The sequence below is a fragment of the Choristoneura fumiferana genome, chromosome 3 (assembly GCF_025370935.1).
Source record: "Choristoneura fumiferana chromosome 3, NRCan_CFum_1, whole genome shotgun sequence".
NCBI lineage: Eukaryota > Metazoa > Arthropoda > Insecta > Lepidoptera > Tortricidae > Choristoneura > Choristoneura fumiferana.
In genome coordinates, this window is record NC_133474.1 from 3,476,743 (window position 1) to 3,495,012 (window position 18,270).

Sequence of the window (18,270 nt, forward strand, 5' to 3'; positions counted from 1 at the left end):
TAATTACCACAGAACTGCTGAAGCGAGGCTCACTTTTTGAAATTTGGACGCCTTTCTACATCACGATATGAGTGATTACACGCCAGGAGACGACTCGCTGCTGATTCGCGGGTGTGTTGGCGTGTGGAAGTAATCCATGTAGCCGAAACACAATCCGTCGATGTAACCAAGTTCCAGCCAAGGTCACCTCTATTAGGACGCTGGATTACATCCGTCTAGCCTCCTAAGTCCTGACATTTTTTAAAAACTTAGTGCTTAAGAGCTCGTGATTGACCTACTTTGGTACTTTGGATATTATTTCAAAATTCTTTATTCGATGAACAATTTGTACTTTATAAAGTACAATCCGCACTGGGCCCGCGTGGGAACTATGGCCCAAGCCCTCTTGTTCTGAGAGGAGGCCTGTGCCAGCAGTGGGACATATATAGGCTGAGATGATGATGATGATAAAGTACATTCGGCCGCTATAGTTTTAATTAGTCCTTTATAAAGTGCGCGAGGTCTCAGGAGGATAAAATGCGCATAATCTGAATGATATAATAAGCAGTGACTGCAACAGCATAAATAACAGAAGTTGACCGCATTCGGTAACAAACAACCGCAAGGAATGAGGGCTATCGCGTATGAATTCGCCGCTAGAGGCGCTAGTGTAGCGTGAGGTCTCCGAAATGTCAAATCTCATAGTTTTTGGGTGAGCTACGCGGGTTTATTTAAAATTAGAATAATTTTGTGAAGATTTTGCAATATCTGAAATTAATTATGGCAAATATGCGTTCCGGGGCAATGAATGTCTGTGTTTTGAGACAGTTTTGTCTTTCGGAAACCTTTGTCCTCCCTTTTTTCAAACAAAAAGGGACTATGCAACACTGTGGCATGCTCGATATTTTTCTGGTACGGTTTTAAGGTGTATTAAATATGATTTTAATCTAAACTTTGTTTTCACGCCCGTAATAACAGACTTTGAAAGCCATACTTAAAAACCTCACGCAACAGTTTGCCATCTAGTAAGACAAAAAACTATAGCCCTCATTCAGCCTTAATATGGCCGCCGCAGTAAGCGAACAGACGAATGTGATGACGACGTTTGTTCGCCGAAATAGTAGTGGACCGTAAAGTGAGAGAAGTAGTGTGATCGCTTTCACTATCTCTTTCTATCCTTATCTTATACCATTTAAAAGACAGAAGTAAAAATCTATTATTGTAATAGTGTGTTAGATAATATGGCTTCTGGAACTCTTCTTGAGCCATTTCTCTGAATAAATAACCCAAAATCGACTTGATGAAGAAAAGTGAGGAGATCCGACCTCGAATAATTGAATCAGGAGAAGAGGAAGAAGTTTCAAAGCTTAAGGATGTCTTAATTATTTAACGCATTGATTAAAAATTATTTTTATCACTTAAATTAGATACGGTAAACGGATAATGCAATTAACAAATTAGTGAGACTACTATAATGGAGGAAAAAGTTATGCTTTCATTTATCACAAATTAAATTACCTAACGTGATCTCAAAACCTGAAACATATTATTATGGAGCAAAGAAACTGAACAAATAAAGTCCACCTTTCAATATTGTTAATATTTTGGAAGATCTCTCTACTGTCTTCTGTCTCACTCATTAAAATTTTTATGTTTCATTTTATTGCTTACCATTTTTTTTTAAAACATTTTAAGTAGGTACTTAAATTACAATTTAAACAAAAAATAATCAGTCATATATTCAACTGTCCTGAATTTATGCGCTTGCATATATTATTTAGTACCATTAATTTTTATTTATACGGAAGTTTCTCTTTTAATGTTATTATAATAGATCGAATTTTTTATCACGCTATGAAATCAGGATGTAAAATTAGATAAGTAACACAAAATAATCAGACAACCTTAGCATATCTCAGTAAAAATAACTCAAGATTTAGATATCCTAACACTATGAGATTAGATTTGGCCAATGTTTGACCCAACGTTGGCCAAGTGATAGCCCGTAGAACTATCTGTTGCCACTGAAACGATTTTACGGTGGTGATAACAGTAAATGCAGCAGTAACTAAAATGATAAGAGACTCGTAAATCAAAACTAATCTTTTGTAAAAAAAGAACATAAATTGAAAACGCGAGTTTCGTAAGGAGCTATAGTGTAATAATCGCAAACGGTTAGGTAACTTGACCGTAGACAGGGAGAGTACGTGTTGCGGTGCGGGGCAGAGTCGCTTCTGCCAACGCTAATTTGCTGGAGTCAGTCCGTTCGATCTTCAGTGCGTGCCTTTTTTTCGTGCGGGCCGTTGCTGAGGGCTACTACGAAATTCGAAAATCGAAGTTCGTATAGTACCGTTCCTCTCACTCTCGTATTAAATAATATTAGCTTCAGCGGGACGGCAAGTTATGAAGTTCGAATTTGGCAATTCGTAGTATGTAGGCCCGGATGGCTTTAAATTGAAAATACAAACTGAAATATAGATGCACAGATGCCAGATGAGGCGGGATGACCGTAAAAGTAAAAATTTGGAATTGAAATAAAAAATACAAAAAGATTAAAAAAAAAACAATCTTAATCCGGACGGCTTTGACAATTTGCCGAAGAGCGAGCTGCCAGTTGGGCTGCGCTCAATGGATGCCGGGATTTGGTAATAGGGTAGTTAACAATACCCATCAGTTGAACAAACTTTATGAGCTGTCAAAACAAGATATTCCCATAGATCTTGCATGAAATTTCTGGTCAGGTCTGTGACGTCATTCATTTGTCAACTCAATTGACTATTTACAATACAATACAGTAACTTCTTTATCGAACACCACAATACATATAGTACCTGCGCAGCCGGCATAGTGTTAAAGTATTCAAAATAGTGAATGAGAGTTCTACATTTTCTGCCAACAAATGCTACGCAGTTTGGCAGAGGTTTATAGTTATAAGTATTAATATATTTTATATGTTATAAGTTGAAGGAGAGCACTTTTTGATCTGCTCCAAACTGGACGAGAGTAAGTTTTTACTAACATTGGTCATGAAAACTGTAATTCTGAAGCCATGACTGTCCACTGATTCTGGAAAAGTTTCTAATGCTCTGTCTAGTTTGGGATCTGCTGGTTATTAATTGTTGTATAAATATTTCTGATGTGTGATTTTTACAATAAATTATTATTATTATAAAAGCGACACTAGCGGTTATTGGTCGTATGTTAACTTGCAGTGAAGATTAACATTTTAACACAAACTTTTTGCTGACTGTATGCATTTCCCATCCAACGGACTAAAATATACACTAGTCGATGATCGGATGGTGATATGACAGGTCGATGTATATTTGACTCTGTGGCTGGCTATAGAAATTTATGCTCTCGATTGTACATATCTTTCGTTTTCTTTACATGGTCTTAACTGTCGCAAGTTAATGGCGATATTTTTAGACATAACTTTACATTATTATCTTAAACTATTTATAAACTGATACTGACACGATTTTGCTATGCAAAGAAAAAAACTCAAAACGTGTCATTTTTTTTCTTTCGTATGTAGCAATTTAAGACATAACTAGTCATAAACATTCACGTTAGTTCATAAAAACAAAATAAACATCGTAAAATTAGATTCTTTATCTATCAAACATCGGAACATAGAAACACCCAACACCTACCTCTAAAAATTGAAACCGCGCTTTCCTAATAAAATACCCAACAGCACACCATAACCGGCCAGCACTTGATTCTAAATTCAAATTCAAACAAGCGTTTTCTTCGACGCGCGTCGAGGCACTAACCGCGTTCAGCCGTATCGGTTTCTTATCGAAAAAACCGATAAAGTTTTTAATCAAGTGCGATTTTTACGATTCAATATTATCAGTGGACACGGCGGATTACACAGTCCGATAACGATCTTCGTTGTACTTGTGATATAAACAAGCCACTGGTTTAATGACTTGGGTTTTCCGCTGAAGTGCTGATATTTTTACGATCATTTTAAGGTTTTTCTTACAGGTTTAACAGGACGCTGGGGCTAGTACGAAGTTGGAATTAAATAATATGAAAATATCAACACAGTCGTCGTGTCGTAGTCAACGTGATAACCGAGGAAAATAAACCGTTATACCAAATCAAAAACGAATAAAAAAAACTGTTATGAAAAGTGGCCAGTGTTTAAATGTTACTAGTCCACAAGGAAACGTTTTTAATTTTGTTTTTTATGGCTGTTATTATGTTTAGTTTCATGTTTTTTCCTTCTTTTTCTAGTACGCTGTAGCTGCAATTGACTAAGGAACAGCTAGATACAGGCACCTATCAGTTACTTCCAGCTGCCTGCCTGATACCATACAGTACAATACAATAAATCTTTATTGCACAACAACACATAGTAAGCTGTACAGAAAACACAGGCATATGGAGATTTACCAAGGTAAGCAATGCAAGAAAAGAAATGGCTGAATGGCGGTATAAATATATATTATAAGACCGTGATGTTAACCCGTTCAATGCAAATAAATATAATTTAATTTGAATTTGAATTTGAAGCAATAGGCGGCCTTATCGCTTCAGAGCGAAAAATCACCCAATCGCCTCAGAGTGATAATTTAAATAATAATAATATTTTAGAAAAAAATCTAAGAGTTGAATTGTTGTTAATTGTATATTTTTTTTGTTGTTTTTAATTGATTTAAATGTAATATGTGTTTTATGATGAGACTGTCTGACATTGGATTTAATTGATTGATAAAATTTATTTTCTTTCATTAAACGTTACAATTAGTATTTTCGATAACGAAATCCTTGACGTTGTGATTACGCTAATAAATCCAAAACCTTTTTTTTCCAGGGTTATAATATTAGTACTCACGTAACGCATTTAATAATTTAGTCCACCATTTTTCACATAGCCCTCATCCTTATATATAACCTTGTACCGCACAGTGGTGCGTGGCTTATCTCAAGCGGACAAAAGAATTTTTGACGATTGAGCAAGCATAATACCATCGCGATCGCATCACCGGACAGGTGACGCCGATACATTGGGGAAATGCTAAATCCTTTAGCTTTTTTGATGTGGATCGGTGAGGGTCAACTATTTAGGCTAAGCTTTAGAAATAAACGTCAAATTTTATGTTGAGTTAGGGCTAAACTGATTGTTTTATGCTTAAACGTCAACCTACCTTAAGTTTGGTTTGGTTTATTGATTGGCTGAAAACTTTTTTATGAATAAAATAACCTTATATTTTGTGTAAGATTAAGAAGTTATCCTTACTTTCAATCGACTAAAAATTTTCCTATCCAAACTGGTCCGTTTAGGAACTAAGTCAAATGCCTTCTAAATATGAGTTGGGTCTAAAAGTCCAGCAGTAGAACTTACTCGTGTACCGGCTGAACATGAGGGACTCAAATTTTTATCAATCACTTAAAAAAAAGACATCAAAGTTTAAATTAAATACAACGTGTGACATCCATAAGAACTTAAATTTTAATTAACGATAGCAGCAATGTAATGCAAACATATATTTGACGTTTCAGAGAGGCAGCAAATGTTAGTGTCAGTTGTTAGTTTTGTTACCGGTACATTGTGTGCCGAATTAATTTGTATAAAAAAAGATTTTTATTTTTTAACTAGAAATACTAATTTACGTTCCTCAGGGCTTATGCTTTCAGCCGTTGAAATATATGTTCTTATGGAAGTCACACGTTATATATCAACGCGCTGTTGTTGAAGATTTTATTTTTGCTAATATTCTCTTCACCCCTTATTTACTAAACAAAATGTTTGCTTAACCGCCACCTTTCGAACAAAAACGTTCACATTAAATCTCCCTAAAACCAACAAAAACTCTTGATAAACCGCAAAACACTTTTTCATGAGCGGGTACGAACTCAAGTTTGAATGGCACCGCTATCTCGCGTAACATTCGTGAACTTTTTCAACTACGTACGTCGCCTACTGCGAACGGCTTAGCCTGACGAGTGAGCGACTCTCGGATATACCTTATATATAGTCTATATAGGATATACATCGCCTGCCACCCTCAGATACGTCACTCATGTAAGTTTTCTTCGCATTCCGAATTATCGCATTTTGCATGAGTCGACAAGTTGAAATGAATTTTTGCTGAGCGTTTCTTTTTGACAAGTCGGCGACGCGACGCGCCCCAGTGGGTGTTCGATTTTTGAAATTGCTTCACGTCATAACGGATCCAAAGAGAAAAGATTCTAAAAAACATTAAGCTCTATAAAAGTTGATTTAAATTTCGTTCCATCTTCACTCCTTACAACCGAGTACTTCACTTAATCACGTTCAGCGGTGTGCGCACCTACCATGAATGCGGGGAAACGGATAAATAATCTGAATGCAAAACGAAAGGTCGACAGGCCACCAACAAAACCAATGCGAGAACAACTGAAATTTAATCAACGATTCGTATTACAAGCACATTACCCCGATAATCCTAAATGGGACGGTTAATTTGCTCACTAGCGCAATATAATATGCGATGCGATAATAGAGTCCTCTACTCGATGGACTTTCATTTCCGCGCGCACGTCGCTCGATAACAAAGAAGTGTTGACATATTTAGAACAAGCCTGAAATCGAACTGGCAAGCCGCCGACAGACGTCAGCCATGCAAGCTGGCGGTTTTAATTTTCGAATCCATCTCGCGCTGACGTTACATCGGTATCCCGATTACTTCCATATTTTTCGACTGTGGGCGACATGATTGACGCGGGTTGAACCCGAAGACCTGCCTAAACGCATAACTGCTCGCAATCGCAGTTACTATCTCTTTCTACACTTATTATACACTGTTTTACAGAAAGAAATGGTGATTAAAGTTGTGCGTTAGAAAATATGCCCTCTTCTTATGTAAAGAGACGTCTTTCAATTCAGTTTAAACATATTATAAGTTTGAAGTGGAAAAGAATCAAAGGCCCGGGTAATGCTCCGAGTTTATATGCCATATGTTACTAGTGATGAAGCTATATATAAAATATAGTTTACGTCCCATAAACCTAACAGCTGAAATCCTCTTTATCTCTTTGTCCAGGTGTCAGGGCCTTAAAAGACGTCTAAAATTGGGTAAAAATTCAAAATAGAATAGATTTTCGCGGCAAAGCGGCGTATCGAGTGAGGTCCGCCGTCCGTCACTATCGGCGTTCCACACGAGTGCCCGGACTCGCTTCTCGATACACCTATTCGATTAAAATAAGAAACGTTTAAGGCACAACACTTTTGTAAGGCAGACTACTAAACAGTTTTGAGTTTGCGTTAATAAAAGACTCACAACTCTATGGACAAGCAGATAAGTCTCCGTGACATGGCGAGCTGTATAGATTTCAATCTATAAAATCTGCTAAGATTGAAAATAAACAAAGGATGAATGTACTGATCAAATCTAATAGAAGTTTGAATATTCAATATCCCTCAAATCCCCACTAAAAATATGACTATATTCAATAACTTCCCACTCAAAAACTTATCTCGCCAAACGGAAACAACCCCATTGGGACGTAACAAACCAAAACAAACCTGTCGAGACGCTTAATCGAAATAGAGGCGCAATAATCCAATACGGCGCTGCACTCCACCGCTGTAGATGCAATTGTCACGGGCTGCCGCGCCCGCCCGCTCCTTCTGTTTTTGTCCGATTGCTCGATTACTCGTTTCTCTTTTTCGTCCAACGATACCGGTGTTATACATCGCAACCTGTCATATCGACTCTTTGTTGGGAAAAAAGCTAGCAAAAATGAGATAAAAAGTCTCCCGAGCAAATTGAGCGTCTCTGTTGTAAACAACGGAGGTGGAATGCCACGATAGCGGACAATAAATGTCCGATCCGTTTGTGTGATGCGAATTTGTTGATTGTTTCACCTTGCTGGTGTTTTGTGGCTAGTTTTGGCGCGCTGTCAGTCTGACGTTTGTTTTTTTTTTTCTAAAGGCTCCTTACCGTATCGCCGCAGTCACTTGGCTGGGCCGAACTTTTTGTCAATAACATTAGCCTCGTTTGTATTCGTGGTTGAATCTTTAATAGGTATCTGGACAGCGCACGGCGTTATCTGTTAGAAAGCGGGAGCTTTCGGCTCGTGGGGGTTTTAGGGGGGAGTGTGATATGAATCACGGGGAGTAATGGTTGCAATATCACGTAGTGCACTTTGTCAACTGGTTGTAGCTTCACAGTTGCATAGATAACGAGAGATTGTCTAGGAGCTGTTGTTTGCGAGGCCTCTAATAGTTTGGGTGCAAAAGTGGAGATACTGTGGCTGAACATAAATCTCTATTCTTCTAGATGTACCTACAGAGATAAATTTTACTATAAGTAGTTTTTTTATTAAATTCCGTTCAATAAAAAATAATTTGGATCGTTACTCATATCAAATAAATGCGATTGTGATGATACGAAAGCGATATATCATATTTTACCTTTTTGTAAACTTATCGTAGGTATTATTGATTTGTGGTATTCCTTAAATAATATTTATATTTTATTGTATTATTTGATATCTGTGTTTAATTTTATGAAGAAGGTTAATTTTAAAATCACATTAAATAAACAAAATAAAGAAATAATGGTAAAAACGATTTATTCAAATTCATTAAAATTCTTCGACGTTACAAAATGTCATAAACAAAAAGTATTCAAGAACACCTTCAAACACAGCTCAAAATGTGTAAAGCCCTTGTGCAATAACCGATAGATCGAATCTCGCGCATAATGATCTACGCGCAGACATTAACGCCGGCGCGTACGCGGCGCCACGCCCCCTCACGCTGCGTGAAGTTTATAGTTGAACTACGCTTTTTATATTTATCTAACGTTATGAAATAACAGTTTGTTTAAGACTAAGTGTTGCCCGAAACCTTGTCTGCAAACCGTTGTACTTTTCCGAGATAAAAAGTTGCAGAGGTTATTCGCTACATGAAAAAACTACAGTAAAATTAATGTTAGCATCTTAAGCTGACATTTAATTTTCTTTTGTTTTTGCATACAGTTGCGAAAAACAAAAGAAAATTAAATTTCAGTATTTCTTCTCTAATTTTTTTTTTACTCAATTTTAGTAGCTAAGAACCACTGTGCCAGCAAAAAATAATGCGTTCTAAATTAGCTCCATTTTTTTTTGTTTTGTAAGTAAATCATCTCTGCATACAAATTGATATTACTTGATATCTCTTAGTGCTGCAGTTATAAAGTTAACTGTGAGCGAGAGAGAACACTCATAAAAGACAATTTTCATATGCATAATAATCTATGACATAAGTTAATAAAGTATGTACTTAATTGGCATAGATTTATAGTTTCTAAGTTGCTCAAACGCGCATTTTTTGATATTATAATAATAACGACAGCTACAGGTATGGCGTGGGAATATCCTAGCATTTGCTTCGACACTTAAGTACTCGATACTGCACTAATACATAATCTTATCCGTAAGCGAATTTAATTTTAGTACTATGCGAGGTGTATTAAAATTAGGTGAAGAAGTGATTTGTCAAAATGTACCACTTAAAAGTGTGTTTTTAAATGATGATAAATCCAATCTTTTGTGGAAATGTTGCAGATAAGTAAAAAACTTGTATACATTCCAGTTTGTTGACATTTAAGAATAATAAAATAGATAATACGCATTAAATTAAAAAAAAACTATCCTAGACTTAAAAAACTTACACAAAATTAAAATAAAACCTAAAACTAAAACAAATTACTTATAGAGTACCCCAGGCAAGGTCTCGAAGATGCTGGCAGCGTGTCCTCTTTGAATAGCTAGGCTAATTCTTTGTCCGAGGAAGCGGTCAGCTCTTCGTCACCTGTGACGTCTACTACCCTTTTAGAAGTTTAGTTTTATATAGGTAGGTCCTATGATATATGACGACATGGTAAATATAATACAATATCTATATTATAAACACACAGCATGAACTAATTAGAGGTTTGATATTTGACATTATTCAAAGTTATAGTTATTTTGTTTGCACTTTTACACACATTATACAAAGAAATTAATAAATGAATATATACAGATATAACATAGACCTAATAAATTTATATTAATATCAAGGAAAATAAACACGGTGCATCGACGAAATAAAGAAAAGGTTTCTTCCACTCGGCGCTATATCAATAACCTCTCAAAGGTTGAGTCGTGGCGTGGAAAGAGCAAGCGATACCATCTCGAGTACCATCGGCGAGCGGCGGCGCGCGGGCAATCTGGCTTAGCGCGGCGATCGCTCGCGAGAATGATTATTGGGCAATTGTGGGAATTAGAGAACCAAGTGGAGGGTTTTTAAACGAATAAAAAGATCTCGAACTATACGGGAGTGAGTTCACACGTATCGGTTATATTATGTTTGATCCTGATTTGAAAATAAGGGTGTTGCTCACTGTGTGGCTTGCCTATTGTTTTTTTTTATGACACAGTGTAGCAAATGAGCGAGTAACATCAAAAGATTGACAGCATAAAGTCCCGGTAATTTTACTGACTGTCATACTTACTCTACGCTCTAAAACACTGCAGGGTTGAAATTGAAATGCTGCTTGGCGTCAGGATTAATGAGTAAATAAAATGGTGATGAATGGTGATAGCAATCTGGACGGACCTTGCACAAAGGTCGACCATCCGCAAAACTATTGCTTCAAAAGAAACAAAATCTCTCGCTGTCAATAGATTTGAACTATAAAACTGTTATAACAAAATCACTTCATCATCATCATCATCTCGGCCTATATAGTAGGTCTCACTGCAGGGGGCACAGACATCTTTCCAAAATAAGAGGGCTTGGGCCGTATTTCCCAAGCATTTCAATTTCTTTGCAGGTGCGTGGAGGTTTCAAGCTTGCTTGAACTTTTAAATTATCAAAATCTATGGATTTCAAGCGTGACTAGGTTAAAAAATGATATTATAACGGATAACTCACGTCTTAAACCGAGTTTAGCTCGACATGTTTCGGGTTAGGTGAGTTATCCGTTATAATATCATTTAATATGAGTGAGTCTCACGGTAGTTTCATGTTCAAAAGTGACTAGGTTAAGCTCGCGACTTTGTCTCCGTAGAAGAACGAAAAATAAGTTTGTACCTTTTCCCACTAAAATTGTAGCGCACCTCTAATCGAACCTCTTGTAAAGTTAGACAAAGTATTATGCCTACCAAATTTGAAGTCCTCAGCTCAAATTGCTTAAGTGTGTTGTCAGGCAATCACTCAGCCACTTTTATAGTTATATATTACTAAATCCCAACACAATACATGGAATCACCAGTCCGTGTGCTATCTCTGTCACTCCCAAGCTGAATGAGGAGGACAAAGTGAGCGAGTGGCTAATCTACCATCCGCGTCGATGGTGCTCCGGAGGCTCAAGTTGGCGCTATCTGGTGCCAAGTGGAACGTTACTTTCGAACGCTGCGTGTGAAATAATGTGATAGATGCATAGAAAAGATAGCCAAAGTAGTTTTTTTTAAGCTTTCGCCAGTTCCGTTCATAATTACAACACACTAAGGATTTAATAAATTTATACTGATAATGATAATGATAATGATAATGATAAATTTATTTGTCAAACATAGGTACAAAAACAGATCTTATTTAAATATTTCATAGAATCTATGTTTTGCCGTTAGGCGTACAAATATTTTACAGTTACACATTCGTTTAGTTGTACATCCAAACATTCTCGCGATTTAATCAAACATGCAGCATTGATTAAAACAAAACGTCAAAAATTTGTACAATAATAGCAGTAATAATAGTTCAAAGTTCTGAGCTTATGGGTAAGATAAAATAAAATGATATCACAAAAAAAACATATTATTTGCAACTTTCAACCTTAAAGATACTCGAATTTTATTAACTAATTGAAAAAAATGACATAATTATTTCAGACTTGCACTTTAATTTTGCATTTTGAAATATTATTTTTAAATCGAATCCCCCGAAATCGCCGAAATAAATATACGAAAATTGTGAGAGGAAAGGAAACTTAGCTATGTAATGAAAATAATAGTATATTATTATCATACTATATTATGGTACAGAAGTGTACCCATCCAGTGTAAAGTATAAATTAAAGCACCCGATTGAAGTAGCAAACTTACAACAAATGGCAATGAATCTAAACAATACAATATGATAATCCTGCATCTTGCTCCAACGTTGGTACTAGCGACTAACTTACAGCGGTTTCATAAGCGACGGAGGAGCGTCAAGCGTGCCTTTTCAAAAACTGTATTCTTTCTCTTTTATTGAAAAAAAAGAGGTCCTGCTTGTATTAATATTGAATTGTAAGGAATATGTTGGTTTATATGGAAGTGAGGCGGGTTCTGCATGTCAAGACATATTTTATGTTACGCAGACTGGTATTTGCACATGTGGTCGCAGTATAATGAAGTAAAGGTCATTGATGGTATAGGCAAAAAACTTAAGAAGATGAACTGTTGCATGTTGCAGAGAATCAATATGGGGCGTAAGTCATTTTTCGAATATGGAACGTCGACTTATCTATGCGGACATGTTACCACTATGCTACTACATACAACAGGTCATCTCTTCTTAAGTTTTTTACCTATAACACCGGAATGAATCAATTAGGTGGCCTACATATAAATAGGTGTATGTCAACGTGCCGTCTGTAGCTGCAGTTTCTTCGACTGCACCATGTAAAAATGCTAACATTTTTTTCTAAGCTTCCCATTCACCCAATTTTTAACTGCTTGTTTTAAAAAAATCTAATTTTAAACACGTTATCCACTTTCTTCGACTGAATTACTTTTTTAACAGTTTTAGCTCGTTAGCTTTCACCCAATTTTATGACTGCCAGCACTGATGTATTAAACTGTAGATACACATTGCCAAACAAAATCTCCATCAAAGAATGTCCGAACTATTTATTTGTTTGTGTAACAAATAAAATCATCACCACACAAATTAATTAAAAGAATACGTGACGAAATTTGAACCTAGTCTTTACTAAGTTACAGTTGAATTTCGCTAGCGGCCATATTCCACAATTAATAAAAATATTTACGTGTGCGTAGAAACACTGATCCCACCACACAAACAAATAGAAAGAATACGTGACGAAATTTGAACCTAGTCTTTACTCTATTACAGTTGAATTTCGCTAGCGGCAAAACTCCACAACGCTTGACACTTGACAGCTAACTCCACAATTTCACATACGCATGCTCGAATATGAATGTAAGCCTTATCAGAAAAGGCAGAGGGATTAATTTCACTTGCTACATTGAAGGCGACGTTGCAAGATTGCTTGGATGAGTTTGACGTTTCTTAAGACGGACGAATTTAGGTTGTAGAACAAAGAATGCATTCGGGCTTTCGGAGAGGACTTTCGTAATAAAAAGTTTTTGTCAATTAAACTAAAAAAAAAAAGGTAACTTTTAAGCTAATTTTCTTTAGTCCAAATGTTTACCGTTTTTGAGATAATCTATATACAGCCGGATTAAGACTATTTGATGCCTTAAGCAATGCACGCCTATGCCCCCCTTCCCCCCCCCCTTATCGATATTTTAAATAAGTATTTATTACGACGAAACATTATATTTATGAAATACGATAGAGATTATGGGGAGGCACGAGCAAGCGGATTTTCAAACAGCCTTACCTTTTATGTGCTAACAAAAAAAGTTTTGGTGCTGTTTATGGTGCCCCCAAGACGTGATGCCCTAAGCAATTGCTTAATTTGCTTATGGGCTAATCCGGCACTGTCTATATATATAAAATTAAAATAATAAACTGACTAACTGACTGTTGATATATCAACGCACAGCCCAAAACGCTGCACCTAGAGACCTACTTTATGCCCTGGTTACCGAAGTACTCGTCAAGAAGACAAACGAGTCCAAACTCGATGTGGTCGTGTCGTTTATCACAGAGTTCCTATGGTGACCCCGCTAGCTTTATCATCAGATCAACTCCATGTTATAATAATATTGCATTGTCATCGGATATAAGTACATGCGTGTAAAATTTCAGCTCAATCGGTTGAAGATATCCACTTCAAATTTGAGTTGAAAGATTCCACCCGAGCAAACATAGTTACATTACACTGCAAATAAATATAATGCTTGTAATAAGTTTTTGTTAAAAATTTAATTTTTAATACAAGCTTTTTTGCCGAATGTACTTTTTGTTGACTGTACTTGAATTGTCGTCTAAACTACATATCTGTACCAAATTTCAAGTCGGTACTATTAACTGTTGAGGAGTTCCCTCCTGCAGAGACGATTCTGACAAAACCACCAAGTTGTCACTACCAGATTATTGTATTGTCACCAAATTTACATAAGTATGCCAAATTTCAAATCGATCGGACCACTGGAAGTGGGTCAAATTTAGCTTCCAAGATTTGACCCAAACAAACAATAAATAAATAAATAAGCAAACAGGGCAAGCTACAGAAAAGCTTCTAAAAATATCGCCGAAATGTAAGCACTTGTGCAAGTATTTCGAATAAAAAACAATTTGAATTCTCATCCTCCTTGGTTCTGGCTGTTTGCTTCTAAAACCATTGCCAGCGCACGCCGCGCGCAGCTCAAAAAAAAAATTGCAGGCTGTCTGTCAGCACAGTTCATTCGCGCGAAATTCTTTGGACTTCGTATGTTGTGTAATTAAATAATAAGAAGCTCGACTAGTGTGAATAAATTGTAAACTGTATTATAAACCTTGTAAACAGTGTTAAATACTTATGATTTTTTTAGTGTAAAAAAACAATAGGTAAACATAGTGATTAATACGGTGTAGATTTGGCGAGCGCTTTATCAAAGTTGGCTTCATTGAGGTTTGTGGTTCATAAATTGCTTTATTAATTTTGTACAAAAACGAATAAACCACACAGTCAGACAGTCAGTACATTATATTATCGAAGCTTTTATAAAACATAATTAAAATCGCAAACTTCAAGGTAAATATTCAAACGACATAGGTTGCTAGGCGACTCGGTAAATAAAATAGAGTGACGGCAACTGCACTACACTTTTGTTCCATGTTCTGTTGTTTATCTGTTTCGTTTTACTGATATGCTTTCCTGTGCGTGTGACAAAGACAAGGCATTTGTCAATGTTGTGGAATTCTGGCAACGTTTATCTTTTAATTAGCAATTTAGAAATTGCTTTAAAATTAATTTAAATCAATATTTCTCTCGGATTATTAGAATTTAATAGAAAAAACAACAAATACTCGCTGAAAGTATGATATTCCATCAGATTTGTTCCGTTTTCGCGAGTGATTTTTGCACTTTTTAAAGACGCACGTGGGAATCGTTACGCTTGCACTGACAACAACGTACTGAGAAAAAAGAAGGCCACATTTACCAAAGTGGCGCTCATTTGACTCGGACATATTCGAACGCGCGACTGTGGATCTACAGTTTAATACATCAGTGACTGCCAGCTAAAATCTAATTTTAAACAAATTAACACTGGCCAGCGGTACTGCCAACATAACAAAACCAACCCGCTTTCGCGCTTGTTTCCAGCCAGTGCCGAGTTCGACAAGAGGCGAGCCAGGAAATGAAGCTGCTCCACCGATACCAACACAAAGAACTGCCTTCTTGCGTTATTAACTAGTGACAAATCGACAGCGGGAATTAGTTTTGCTATTATAATTAAGTTATAATATCAATGCTCACCTACTTTCATTTTACATTCAAGCTGTGGGTCATTTAAAATATTTCAACTCGCATTTCACCCACATGTAATAATCTGATTGATTCGAAATTTGAAAGGCATTATCGCTCTCCTAGATCAACTCAAAATATGCCATCATTTTTATTTAGAGTTTCCAGAAATTTAATGAAGTCTAAATCAAAATGGAGTATTATTTTGAGCTAACCCTTGATCTAGGAATGCGATATGTAGTTTATTTAGATCACAAGAAGTAACAGCTAAGAAAAAAAAAAGTATTTTCTATAACTTTAAAAAAATCTTCTCGTTCACTGACTTTAATGCATCGCAACGGACACTGATGTATTGATTGCACCTGCTTTTTATTATCTTATCGCGATCTCAGATAGACAGTCAGATGGTGTAAATTGTAAACCATCGTGTCATTATACACGATCCTAAACGAGGCGTACAAAGAAACGCGACTGCGAATGGTGAGAAATTTAATTGAGCAGGCATTTTTACTAACCTAGTCTAAGGCCAAATTTAGATTAGCAAAAAAAATACGTTATAAAACATTATTAATACACTCTTTTGCTGCCGGCTGTACCATAAGTGCATTGTCATTAAACCTACACAATACCTGTAAGTATAGAAAAATAGCATTTAGGTTATTAGTGATCTAGAAAAAAAATGCGCATGTCACGATATAGTCCCAAATAAGCTAATTGTCGTCCTTGTGGACGTCGGCGTTGATTTTCCATCTGGTTAACCTAACCTAGTGAAAATACATTAAAACAAAGTTAAATCGAAATATTTTTACACAAAAATTAAAACAAACATTGTAATTATTCCCCAAATAGGTACAGGTCAGTCTCCTTTACCTTTTCGGGCTATAATAATTTATTTCAAGTCAATCCGACCACTGGGCGTTAACTTCGACTACCACGATGTGACCCATAGACTAACAAGCAAGTTAAAATAAAGCTAAATAACAATCTTGAACAAAGAATTTCTTTGCTCACTAAGCGCGCTGTGGTCGCGGGTGAGCAAAGGAATTCTTTTACTTCATTGATATGGACCTCCGCAAAGTAACACCTGGTCCCATAAATTAAAATAAAGCTTGTATTTTAATTTTTGTTTCATATATCGTAACTAGAATACATAGTCAAAATACCACAAACGGGACTCATCACGCTATTATTACACAAGTAATATTTACCTCGACGTTTCGGCAACGTTACAGTTGCCGCGACCACGGCAAGGCGAGGCGCGAGCGGCGGCGAGGTAAATATTACTTGTGTAATAATAGCGTGATAAGTCCCGTTTGTGGTATTTTGACTATGAGTGAGAATCACGAAAGTTTAAAACGTTTAGTAGAATACATTGCGTAAAACAGAAAAGATTTAGCTATGTCCAGGAATTGAACACTACATCGAATATTGGTCAATCAAAATATCAATCCAGCCCAGCGTCATAATTTTTTTTTCGATTTTCCTTGCTGATCTGAACCGGGCTTTACGTATCAGTTCCAGACAAAATTAGTTGCAGTAAACAGTGTTTATCACTGGCGTTCTTTATCGAAGATCTTTATCGAGACTGTTCATCAATGATTCGATCTAAGATTGACAGGTGATCATTTCACTTGTCCAATATTTTTGATTACAGATAACATGACCCCTTTGGAAACATTTAATAAAATGCAGAAACAAGTTACGTATACAAGGTGTTTTAAAATCTCAGCAGATGGCTGGGTGTGTTTGTTTGAACACTTGCCTAAGAATTTTTCATCGGGATCTTAGGGCCGTACAGACGGAAAGCATTTGAACTGCAACCTAGCTGCAAAATGGCAGTTCGAGTGCAGTTTTGCTGCAGTTGTAACCGACTGTGCAGTCCGCTTACAGCTGCCGCGTAGTCCTGTCAACCGCACACCGACTGCAAGCTGGCTGCACGGTCGTAATACGGTCGAATTGCAGGTGAGAAGCTGCAATACGACTGCAATAGAAAGCGAGAGTGTACAGTCAACCATTTCTGTACCTTGTCGCTTTCAGTCGTTACAAAATTTCGTATGGCTTTTCAAACATGACGTTAAAGTGACAAGGTACAAAAGTGATCACTTATTTATGACGTTGACTGTACAATGCAGTCGTTCCAACTGCATTCGGTGTGCGGTTGACAGGACTGCACGGCAACTGTAAGCGGGTTGCACAGTTTGGTTGCAGTTTTTGATGCAGTTAAATCAACTGCAGCAAACAAAACTGCACTCGAACTGCCATTTTGCAGCTAGGTTGCAGTTCAAATGCTGTTCGTCTGTACCAGCCGTAAATGTAGTTACTTCTGTCTTTTGACGCTGTACGAGTACACGTTAAACATCGACGTATGGAAAAAGTAAGCTAGTGTTTCAAAAAAATCGAATTAGTCCTTCGGTTAAATTATCAGAAATTACTGGACACATTTATTGCTGTTTAGGGTTCCGTGCCCAAACGGTGCCAACGGAACCCTATTACTGAGACTCCGCTGTCTGTCTGTCTGTCCGTCCGTCTGCCCACAGTAGGCTAGATTTTTGAGTCATAATAGTTACATGAAATTTTCACAGATTATGTATTACTGTAGCCGTTATAAAAACAAGTACTAAAAACAGAATGAAATAAATATTTAAGGGGGGCTCCCATACAACAAACGTGATTATTT

The 18,270-nt window shown here is 36.6% G+C and overlaps 1 protein-coding gene across 3 annotated transcripts in view; it reads right to left on the bottom strand.

Annotated features, from left to right (window-relative positions):
* Window positions 1-18,270, bottom strand: part of ush (Zinc finger protein ush) — a 354,793-nt gene that overhangs the window by 85,725 nt on the left and 250,798 nt on the right. Inside the window, exon 1 of one of the 3 annotated variants that reach the window (XM_074085244.1) lies at window positions 3,636-3,739. The exons of the other annotated variants lie outside the window; for them this stretch is intronic. The gene's annotated coding sequence lies outside the window, so the exon portion shown is untranslated. Of the gene's footprint in view, window positions 1-3,635; window positions 3,740-18,270 lie in introns of those variants that run through there. 3 annotated transcript variants of the gene reach the window in all.